We start from the raw sequence: 11486 nt of genomic DNA, 5'->3' as shown, positions 1-11486 counted from the left end.
TGAACGACCATCCTACTTACGCTTTATTCAACCTAGAAGCAACTCTTTCTTTTATTGTCGAGCAGTATGTTAAGCTGATAAGATTAAGTCCTGTATATTGGAGTCAATGGTTAGCATATCTACACCATTAAAAGATAAGGTGTTAGCTGCTTTGAGTTGTTTTGGTTGCAAGTTAGCGATTGGTGAGCGAGAGGGGATAATAGACTTATTAGTCCTAGCCATGTATGACTTTGATTTGATAATTGGCATGGACTGGCTCACTAAACAACGAGTTAAGATGGACTGCTATCATAAAGCGATTTAGTTTAACCCGTTTGAGGGTAAAAGTTTTGAGTTTGTCGGGAATTGAGGAGGACCCTCGATTTCCTTGATCTCATCGCTTGAGGCAACCCGTTTGTTAGACGGGGGTTGTCAAGGTTACCTGGCAACTGTCGTGGATACGACAGTTGAGGAGCTGAAGATTGACGACATTGTAGTGGTACAAGAATTTCCAGATGTATTCTTGAAAGAATTGTCAAGTCTACTACTAGAGAGAGAGAGATCGAGTTCGTGATTGAACTAGCACCTAGGACAAAGCCAATCTCTAAGGCTCCTTACCAAAGGACGTTATCTGAGTTGAAAGAACAGATGCAAGAGTTGTTGGATAAGAGATTCATATGTCCTAATGCATCACCTTGGGGAGCACCAGTTCTATTTGTAAAGAAGAAAGATGATTCGTTGCATTTGTGCATTGACTATCGTCAACTCAATTAGGTGATGATCAAGAACAAGTACCCATTCTCGAGGATCGACGACTTGTTCGACTAGTTACAAGGAGCGTCGATATTTTCTAAAATTGACTTGAGGACAAGATATCATCAGCTGAGGATCAAGAATGAGGACATTCTAGAGTCAGCATTTCGTACTCGATATGACCATTATGAGTTCACGGTAATGCCATTCAGTTTGACAAACGCTCCAGCCGCTTTTATGGATCTGATGAACCGAGTGTTCAAAGAATACTTGGATCAGTTTGTGATCGTGTTCATCGCTGATATTCTGGTGTATACGAGGAGTGATGAAGAGCATGAAAGTTATTTGAGATTAGTACTGCAGACTCTGAGAATTCATCAATTGTATGCCAAGTTTAGCAAGTGCGAGTTTTGGCTGACTCGCGTTGCTTTCCTAGGTCACGTGATTTCAAGCTAAAGAATCTTCGTGGACCCAAGCAAGATTGAAGTCGTGATCAACTAGCCAAGATTGACTACAATGACAAAGATTAGAAGGTTTCTGGGTTTGGCAGATTATTACAGAAGGTTCGTAGAGAGATTCTCAGCATTAGCGTTGCCGTTGACTAGACTCCTAAAGAAGGAAGAAAAGTTTGTGTGGATAGACAAGTACGAGCGTAATTTCCAAGAGCTGAAGCAAAAGCTGACTACCGCACCTGTGCTGACCATTCCATCTGATCCTGGAGGATATAAGATCTACAGTGATGCGTCGTTCCGAGGATATATCAAAACCATGTTTTTTGTGATTGGACTTCGAGTGAAATGCACTTGGGACAAAGAGAAAGCCATGGTTGGATTTGACCTGTTAATCAATTAATCTGCCTCCAACGTGGCAAAATGCCAACAAGTTTCTGCAGAATTCTGTACTCTCAAGTGGTTTGAAAATTGGTAACCTTTATTGAGCTTTTTTGACTCGTTTCGTGGGCCAAAGGAAGAGGCAAACGTGAGCTCTGTGCAGATAATTAAAAAAGGAAGAAAAAAATAGGTTAAAGGGCGTGGAAAGAAAAAATTAGAGAGCAAGAAAATGTCACATGAGGAGAGAATAAAGAAGAGAAGCCTTTATTAAGTATCTAATAGAACTTTTGTTATGAAATTTGAAATAGTAGTAGATGCATTTATTGCCAAATCCTTAACAAAATAAATCTTTTTACACCTGGCATATATTCATATGAAATTCTTCTCCACTCGAAATCGAAGCCCTAACGGTGAAGGAAGCATTGCTCTGGCTACGGGACCCGTATGAGCAGAAGGACGAATCTGTGGTGCACGTGAATGTTCTATCAGACAATTAATCTACCATTAGATTCACTGTTGAACCGACTTTGAGCCCATGGGCTTTGAGATGTCTCTTTGAGGAATGCAGTGCACTACTAGCCCCATTAGAAGGTGTTTCTCTAGCCTATTGCCCACGGGAAGCCAACCAAATCGTCAACTGGATTGCCAAAACCAACTGAAGAGGAACCTCCCCTCCAATTAGATGTCTAGGCAACCCCTACCTCTTTGGGACTTATTATGTATTGATTCTTATCAACTTTGCTCATGTATAGCTTTTGAATGAATGAAATGGTATTTCTATTTGACAAAAAGAAAAAGAAGATAAGAGTGTTACTTTATTTTTAAAATAGAATGTATTGCATGAAGGTATGCTTCTCTAGGAGAAATTACCCAAAAAGCCATAAACCTAATGTACGGATACTAATTCAGTTATAAATTTTTCAATTTGACTCGTGTAGTCTTGAATGTTTTAATGATTTTCTAATGTTATTTATTTAGCCCATTTAGATTGGAAAAACTTGACGTGGAGTTTTAGTCAATGCACGCCGTCTTATGTCAAGACCATCAATATGACGTGTAGGATTCTACTCAAAACGATGTCAATGTGAGAAATTTTATAAATTATCTTGATTTTTATTTTATTTTAGTTTCTTTCTTTCTTTCTTTCTTTCTTTATTTCTTTTCTCTTGGTTAATGTTCCCCACACTCAACATGCACTGGATGTTGGGGAAAAATGATTGGGAAAGAAGAATGGAATCAAACTTTGAGGCGTGATAACACTTTTTTATGGAATTATTTGCCCGACAACTAAGGGTGAGCATGGTCTAGGTGGGCGGTTCCTACCTTAGAACTAGGAGCCACCTATTAAGGACCGGATTTGAAAATTTGAAATTAAGAATTGCTTGTTGGTTCCATGGATCCACCTAAAAATTGGGCTGTCGGTCTAGTCTAGTCCGATTCCTGAGTAGGTCCATGGAACTAGTTCACGATCCCTACAAAATTGCATTCATCAATTAATATCATGACGAAACTAGTGTTCACGTAGAGCACTAAAGTTTGTCTAGCCTTAAATTTGGGTTGAATTGCGAGGTATGGATTTTGATTAAGGATTGAAAACTATAGGGCGGAATAAATCAACAATACTCATTAGTTAGGAATTTAATTTCTTTGAAAGTCATGGTGTAGTCCACTTAAGGTTTCCCAACACTAGGAACAAATTGAGAATTAGACTCTAAGTTAGAAGTACTAACTCCATAGAATTCACAACATTAATCGCTTGATCCATCTTTTTTCACGTCAACATAATTTAATCATGGGGATAGCTAAGAGAGACCTAATTATATTTTTAAAACGAGCCATTGACTCTTAATTTTATATCATGAGGACAAAGCACCACAACATTTATGGATATTTCCAATCAATCTCATCCATACTCTTTGTTTCTTTATTTTATTTTGACCGAGAAAGTAAGTAAATGGATCATTAGAACAAACAAAAAGTTGATAGAGAAACTATAGACACCGGTCCGGTCCGAATAGGCAACCTGGAACCGAAAACCGAATTGGTACTCATCGATTCTAGTAAATTGGAACCGAAAACCATTTTAGTCCCCATGGGAAATGTCAGTTTTGGGCTAGCCTGGTCTGGTTCTAGGCAATTCCTAGTTCTCTTACACACCTCTACCTACAATGTTGCTAATGGTTATTGACAAAAATCTTCCATAATACAATAAAGCCTCTAATAAGAATACTATAAAGCAATTCTGGTATTTTTCAAGGAACTCCCAAAGGGAAACAATTGAAAATAGTGACTATATATCCTAAAAAGGAGAATCGAAAGTTATGAAAAGTATTCAATAATAATGTTCAATAAATACATTTGAATGGGTCCAATCTTTCAAAGATGAAGAAGTTATGTCTGAACAGACATAACCTTCCAAAGGGTAAGAAGCTATGTTTGAATACACTCAACCTTTCAAAGATTGTAAGAGCACCTAATAACCGTTAGGCAAATTAATAAATTTGAAATTAAATAATAAAAAAATAATCACAACTCTAGGCTGTTTCAATAAGACATAATGATTATTTTATAATTATATATTCGACATTAATAAACAAAAATAATAATAGTCAAGAATTAATGCCAAATCTAATCCATGCGTACACCGACATATTTTCAATATGGTACAAGTCATCTGTTAGTTTATTTTACCGACGCTGAGTGCCCTTCCCTCAGTTACCATCCTTTTTAGTGCCTCCATGCACATGACCAGCGATGTATCACACGCGGAACAACAGCCAGGTGGGGACACTGATGGCGGGGGTGCAGCAGGGGGATGTGGAGGGGCTGAGAAGGGTGCTGTCGTCGGACAAGGTGGTAGAGCTAAGGAGGGCGCCACTCAAGGGTGAGATACACTCAAACCCAAATGTAGACACCTCTTCTTTAAATAGTATGATTGAATCGACACATTTATCTAATTTTTCAATAGCAATTTAGATTATGTTTGCTTTTGGATAGTATGTTTACCACGTGATTTGCATTTTTTTTCTTCTTTTTAAAATTAAACACATTGCACTACCACATTAAATTTATTGGACTCTATTCCATGTATAGGATAAAAATTTCGTCAACATTGTTTTTCTTTATATTTGAATCCTACTATTATCATTGAACAACCAACAAACTACCTCAAATGTATTGTTCTACAAATCATCCAACCCTTAATTGATTAGTCAATATGAAGATTTTGCACTTATTTCTTTGTTTCATTTTCTGTTGATATTCTTTTTAATTTATTTGTTATTATTATCACTCTCTAACGAGTTTTTCTTTTTTCAGGTTGAGAAAAGCCAATGATTTGACGAAGAACTTGGTAGACAACTAATTGTCATACTTTATCCAAGGTCATTCAAGTTTCATCTCTTAATTGCACCTATGTGGGCAAGATCAACACTCCTTGACTTCATAGAGAAATCATGGCATTGTGTTTGAAGAATGACATTGAATAAAATTTAAAGTTCAGGGATCATATTTCATATTAGGACTAAGTTTATGGACTATTTATGTAATTATCCCTAATTTTATAATAGCATGATAGCATTTAGTATTTTTTTTTAGAGAATTAATATAAAATGTTGATGCACCAGATTAGCTAAGCTTAGGTAGACTACGAGCTGCAGTCCAGTTTCACGCCAATAACAGGCTGAAAATCCCCTCAGGGCACCCTGCCATGGCCACTTTAGTGCGAGAATCTTTCTCGAAAGAGCAATATTTTGAGTTTGATTTCATTGAAGAAACAAAGTTTCAAAGCCTCATTGAACTTTGAGAATACGATTGGAGTTTATCTCTATGCGCTTTGAGTACGTTGTACTTTTGTGCATGTTTGTGAGTTTTACTTGTACTGTGAATTGCGATTCTCGTTATATTCATTTTTCTACTGTGCCACTCATCTTACCACTTCTATTTCTGTTCCTCGTTGGATTAGGGTACGATGTCACCGCTCCTCATATTTGTGAACACCTATTCTTGGGCCATAATCTATGTTGTCCAGTGTCTCGTTTCACTATTGGGCCCTATATACTGGGAACACCTAAATCGCAATTAATGGTATATGTACAAAGGAATTAGGTCACGGTTCAATACATGTTGCTTCCATTAGAATACATTTTACCTATCCTTAAAATGTTTTTGGCATTGGACTGGATGCTATCCTTGTAACAGATGCAGCACCCTGCATGAGTGCATACAAAAAAGTTATTGTAGCCATCAACCTCATAGAAAGAACAAATTCGCGAGGTGCCGGGGTGATATTGTACCACTAATCGGAGAACTTTGCTTTGTACCTAAAATAAGTGCCATGATAAAAGCGTCAAGGCACCTACTTAAATATGGCACAAAATGGAAAAAACTTGAATAATAAGAGCCTCTGGTCAGACAAATGATCGTCGCGTGAAGTGACCCCGAGGTACTGAGCGAGAACAGAGGTTTCTGAAATGAAAAATCTTCAAGTTCCAACTTTCGTGGCCTGATAAACCAAGAATTTTCCATAAAATGACACTCTTGCCATCTGTCAGCAGTCGGAATGGATTCGCAGCCTGATGTTTCGTCTTGAATAACATGGCTCTTCTGAGGTACTAATGTTTGCCAAGCAAAAGTAATTTTCAAACCAAACATCGGAGCTCAGAGTACTTTGGTTGGTAACCACATCTTCACGGCGATTACTTTCAGTCTGATGCTCTTTTTCTGATGCAATTGAATTGAAAGGATCCATGAAGTGCTACCCTTGTTCAAGTCTGCAAGCTGAAGAACTAAGCCGGATCGTCTTTCCTCCCAAATAATTGCAACTCTGAGCTGTTTGAATGGTCGAACTCAAGCTCAGAGCTCACCCTGAGGTGTATTAATTTCTAAATCCACCCGCCAGTCTTCGTCTTCCATGACCCGTCGAAAGATCCTAAAATATTTGCAGAGATAAGTAAAGTGGATGACTTGCCTTGCCTTGTGGTCATACTCCATGGCCTGTTGGTTTTCTACAGTATGTGGACTCTTATGGCTTCAAGCCACCAAGCATCCATAGGGGAGCAATTTGTCGTGTTTTCATCAATGTCAACCACGTTATTAGTTATATCAGAAGGATTTGCCAGAATCAAAGAATGCTGATAAATCAGGCATGGTATCCTCCAGGATCAGACGCAGCAGAGAGTGATAACCCGGCCTATTACTAAGCTCACTTTACCTTCATTTTCACACATAAAAGAAAAAAAATGGATAAATGTTGGACAGAAATTTTCTGTACCTTTGCAATCAAGATTGTGACATTTCTGGTAATGTACAGTCTGGATCAGGTCCGCAACTAGATAACTAGGCCAGTCAAATAGAGGGAAAAAAGAAAGCTGGTCTCTACTAAAGGTAGACTTAAAGAGGACGGTTCAACACAAGAAATTTCCCATTGCAAAGAAATAGCATATTCCGCAAATGCTCTATGCCTTCTGCTTATCCGCTCACAGAACCTGTTCCTTGACATGCTAGAAACCATGAGTTCATGCTTTGAGAACCAGTACCAGCTTTGAATTTTACCTATACTGTGACAGACTCATCAGCATTACATGAGAAAAGGAGAAGAAACGATAGGCCCTTAAAACCAGATCATTTTCTTGACGCTACTCCACACGAAAGGGGAAAGTGCCAATCAATAGTTTCTTTTCAAATAGGACATATCAGTCCCATTAAAATTCTTTCAGGTAAGGTTAGCAACTTTAATATCCTACAGTCTCAGGTAGAATTCTATGAACTATGAAGCAATTGAAATATTTCATCACTCTGTTTATCTGAAAATAAAACTATAGTGATCGCCTGATACAGTTCCAATGGAGGCCACAGATTCTATGAATTTATCCAACATTGGGAAAGGCGACTTTCCAGTTAAGTAATTCACTGAACTATCACTAATGAAAGAGTTGAAATTAAGTTCTTGCTAAGCAAGACCGTATCTTCCCAAATCAATATTAACCTGCGCAGGAGAGAAAAAGTCCATCACATGAGACACCACACAGAGTTCTAGCACACTAGTCTACCCATGCAAAGATGTTTCTAGAAATTAGCTCCACCAACTCAAGACAATTAATATTTTGGCTGATAATAATAAGTACAGCAAATCATATGAATATAGTTCATAAAGGGACCCGATACAAGAACTATTTCAAATTTGTAACTACCTCCGTATCGAACTGAAGTTTCTTTCCACAATCTAACTCCATTTGCAGACTAGGATCTTCTGACAATCAAAATCCACAATGCAGATCAAAGAAGCCATGATCATGTCTTCCTCACACTGTCAGGAGAGAGTAGGCGCATTTTGAATGTCAATGAGCACATGAACCTTTAAAGAGCAAATGGGATAGAGTCATCACTATTTCAATCACTATAGCAATAAATTCTCTTCTCTGTGTGCACATGCACATTTTCTCATGTGTTAATCTAACTTTCTAAAATGATACAAAGGCATAAAAGAACCCTCTGCTGGTAGTTTTGAGGAACATTTTGAGTGAACTAGGAACAGTTCATCACACCCATGTTCCAAAGATGCCTCATGAGTCTCTAGACCTCAATTACAAGGAGTAACGTACCATGTCCTTGCATTTGAAATGCCCAATCAGCAGAAGGACAGAACTCTTGCCTGCCTTGGATGATAGGGCCAAAGAAAAGCATCAATTCCTAGAATAGACAGCAGATTCCACAAATATCTGACCTGTCGATGGGATGGAATCTTTCTCGACAAACAACTTTTCATATCTTCTGTCTGTCTCCCTTGCACTAGAAATCCACGAACATACCTGTCAATTCATCATAAGAACATCATGGTTGCATGCAATGTTATATTTCTCCAAAAAGGTGTGCATGTATGAACATATCAACCAGAACCCCACCCAGAACCCCACCCCAAAAAAAAAAAAAAATAATAATAATAATAATAAACAAAAGAAAACGTCCACACACACAGTTCCAATAGTTCAGTAAAGTTGTGAGAATTGCTGTAAAGTGAAGTATGCAGGCATCAAAGATATATGTTAATCTTGAGAGATGTGTAAACTATCTCAAAACAGGTGGCTAACTTGGAAGGCACAATAATAATATTTACACAGAATAATTGAATTTGCAATTGTCTCTACCACACAATAACTAAAGCTTCTTTGGTATCAGAGCATACCTCTGAAATTAATGCACCCACATGGGAGTTGTCTTAAAAGCAGTCTTTGGTATCAAATGACAAGAAAATTTTTCTGCATACAAGCAGTGCTGTTATTGACACCACAGTAAACTTGTCATATTCCCTGGAAAGATTTAACATATATAAGGGAAAAAAAGGTATAACACGAGATATTCCCAGTGTTTTATTGATAGGCAGATGTAGTAATCATAACGCACATGCTGACTCATCAAGTCGCAGATTCTTCCCTGCCTGAATCTCAAATTCACTTCAAATCTGACACATAGTTCTAGTGTATTATGCATAAATCATCTTAGCTGGGCCATTAACATCACTCAACCAGTACTTTCCAGTGACCCAGCACTGTGAAATTATAACCAGTCTTTAGCTGCCCTTCTCTCTGACATTATGCCTACAAATTGTGACTCGAGGTAGGATAATTGGCTTCAAAGAGGGGAAAAAAAGAAAATCATCGCGGCAAGGAAAGCATCTGGGTAGTGTTCAATGCAGCTTCAATACTTGATGCTCATTCAAAAGAAGTATCATACTAAACTAGTCCCCGAAATGGAAAAGATCAATTGAATAACGTTGCCTAAATAGCTCAATCTAAGATAAGCAAGACATGCAATATGTTCCCCGTCAATGCCATCCATGAAATCAAAATTGTCTCGACTTCCAAAAGGGGTACATCATTCAAAGTTATAACATTTTTTGATTTCCACCTTCATAACTGCTTTTAGGTGCAATATTCCTCAAAAATGAAATGTTAAGGTAAGTCACTACTAAAACAAAGATGGACCACACAATTGTCAGAGACCTCATTTAAGGCTGCTTTTCTTCAATAAACCTAACGCAGTTCTCTTGAATCAAATGTGAAAGGTCTCAAGAAGAACAATGGAAATTTGTAGCTGGAAGGCACCATGAAAAAGAACAAGACGGCCTTTCACTTGATGGGGTGTCTACACAAATTTATGTAAAGATATCCAACGGCATAAAGATGAAGCTCATAGTATGTGACTATGTATTGCATACACCACCTGTGACTACTGATGCAATGAAAGTTAATAGGAGTAGCGAGATAAAAGCCAGCCTACCTTCAGTTGAAGAATCTTTCACCCAACTTCTATTCTACTTATTTTTGGACAGTTGACATGTGAGAATATTCTATCAAAAAAATAGTAATACTCCCTTACATGAAGGATCAGAACCCAAATCATTCAAAAGTGCCTCAAAGCCAAGACAAATTAGGCCAGAGCAACAGCTGGGAAATTATACCAGTGTACATGAATCACATGGCATAAAATAAGGACTGCAGCTGAGCTTTTCCAGAAGCAGTCTGGACTCACAATATTCCCCGTATGGATAGCTAAAATAATCTCGGTAGCAGAAGAACGTATCAACCAGTGATGACATATCAGTCACCTTGATATACCTTATATACCCAGCAATATTCAGAATCTTTACATTAGAACAAACTAGCTCCAGATCCCCATAGAAATAAATGGTTAAATGTTTTATATCTGACGGGTAAGATCAAGCTATTCAAAACACTGCATCCTCCAAATTTAACTCTTCAATAGATAGGGCACTACAGAATTGGGATTGCGGAGGCTGTGGCAATATTCAAGAGACAATTTTTTAGCAACGGCTATGAGATAGTATGTCAGCCAACTTTTTGTCAGTTAAGTGAATTTTCTTCATAAACAATTTTCTAAGTGACCTTAGTTAGACCCATCCCCCACTGGTTCGACTCACAGGAAGCCAGCTTCAGCTCTACTGCTGCTAAGCAGAAGGTATGCTGGTATTCACCTCCATACTTCACGAAGGAATTTTCACAAACACCTAGTGTTCACCGAACCTCGTCGCTCTCTCCATAATGCCAAAACATGGAGCACCGGGATTAATCAAATTCCACACCACAGGTCATATTTGGTTTTGTGCCGTAACATAAATGAGTATTGTTGAATGCAGAAAGAATCAGAATCTCAGACGAAGTATTCGAAGGCAACAGTGCGACCGAAGTATAAGCTTAAAGGAGAGCTACGGGCGTCATGTTCGAGCATAGAACATGAAATCACATGATTTCGCAAGCCACAGAGAGTTTGGTTAAGCTTTCGTGCTCGACTTTACTGATGGTTTTAGCTGTATATCTTCTGTACTAATTGCATTTGCGAATTCGCAACTGTTGAGTCCATTGTATGATTGTCTGGCAAACGCCAGCACAACTGATATCAGTCTTGCAATGGTAGCCATCCCTCAATCTCTTATGCTGCCTGAACAAACAGAGGTCACTCCGAAGAGGAAGTGACGACGAACGAACGGTGGACTAAAAGAGGAGTTAGGTTGTGAAAGGGATCGTGAGGTTTCTGATTGTTGACGGCCAAAACCTGATTTGAAAAGATGGTTCTTGCCAGAGTCAAAAACCACGGATTGTGACGACGACGACGACGACGATCATGCTCTTCCTCCAAAGGGCGATCGATTTCATATGAGAGTACACAGCATGACAGATGGCCGGACTCCAGAAAACTAGAGAGTTTTTCCTTTCCCTCCCTCAAGAAATGAAGTGAGGTTGTTAGTGATTTGCCTTTTAAAGCACCGGACCAAATAAACGAGGTCCGACTAATGAAAGGCAACAATTATTGTACTTAATTGAGTGTTTCTTATGTAGTATGATGTGCCATTTGATTATATTCGAATCAATAGTTTCTTGAAATGAAAAACCCGTTTTCGAAAGCTAG

At 38.3% G+C, this 11486-nt stretch overlaps 1 long non-coding RNA gene across 1 annotated transcript; it reads right to left on the bottom strand.

The window, feature by feature from the left end:
- Positions 1–5806: 5806 nt before the first annotated feature.
- LOC120286249 lies at positions 5807–9826 on the bottom strand. Its single transcript, XR_005549784.1, has 3 exons — positions 8746–9826; positions 7754–8371; positions 5807–7548 (listed from the first exon to the last, which is right to left on the bottom strand). It is a non-coding gene; the product is annotated as an uncharacterized LOC120286249 (long non-coding RNA).
- Between the last annotated feature and the right edge of the window lie 1660 nt (positions 9827–11486).

Source organism: Eucalyptus grandis, chromosome 3 (genome assembly GCF_016545825.1).
Source record: "Eucalyptus grandis isolate ANBG69807.140 chromosome 3, ASM1654582v1, whole genome shotgun sequence".
NCBI classification, from domain to species: Eukaryota; Viridiplantae; Streptophyta; class Magnoliopsida; order Myrtales; family Myrtaceae; genus Eucalyptus; species Eucalyptus grandis.
The sequence above is the reverse complement of the archived record's forward strand: the minus strand, read 5'-3'. Positions and strand labels throughout refer to the sequence as shown.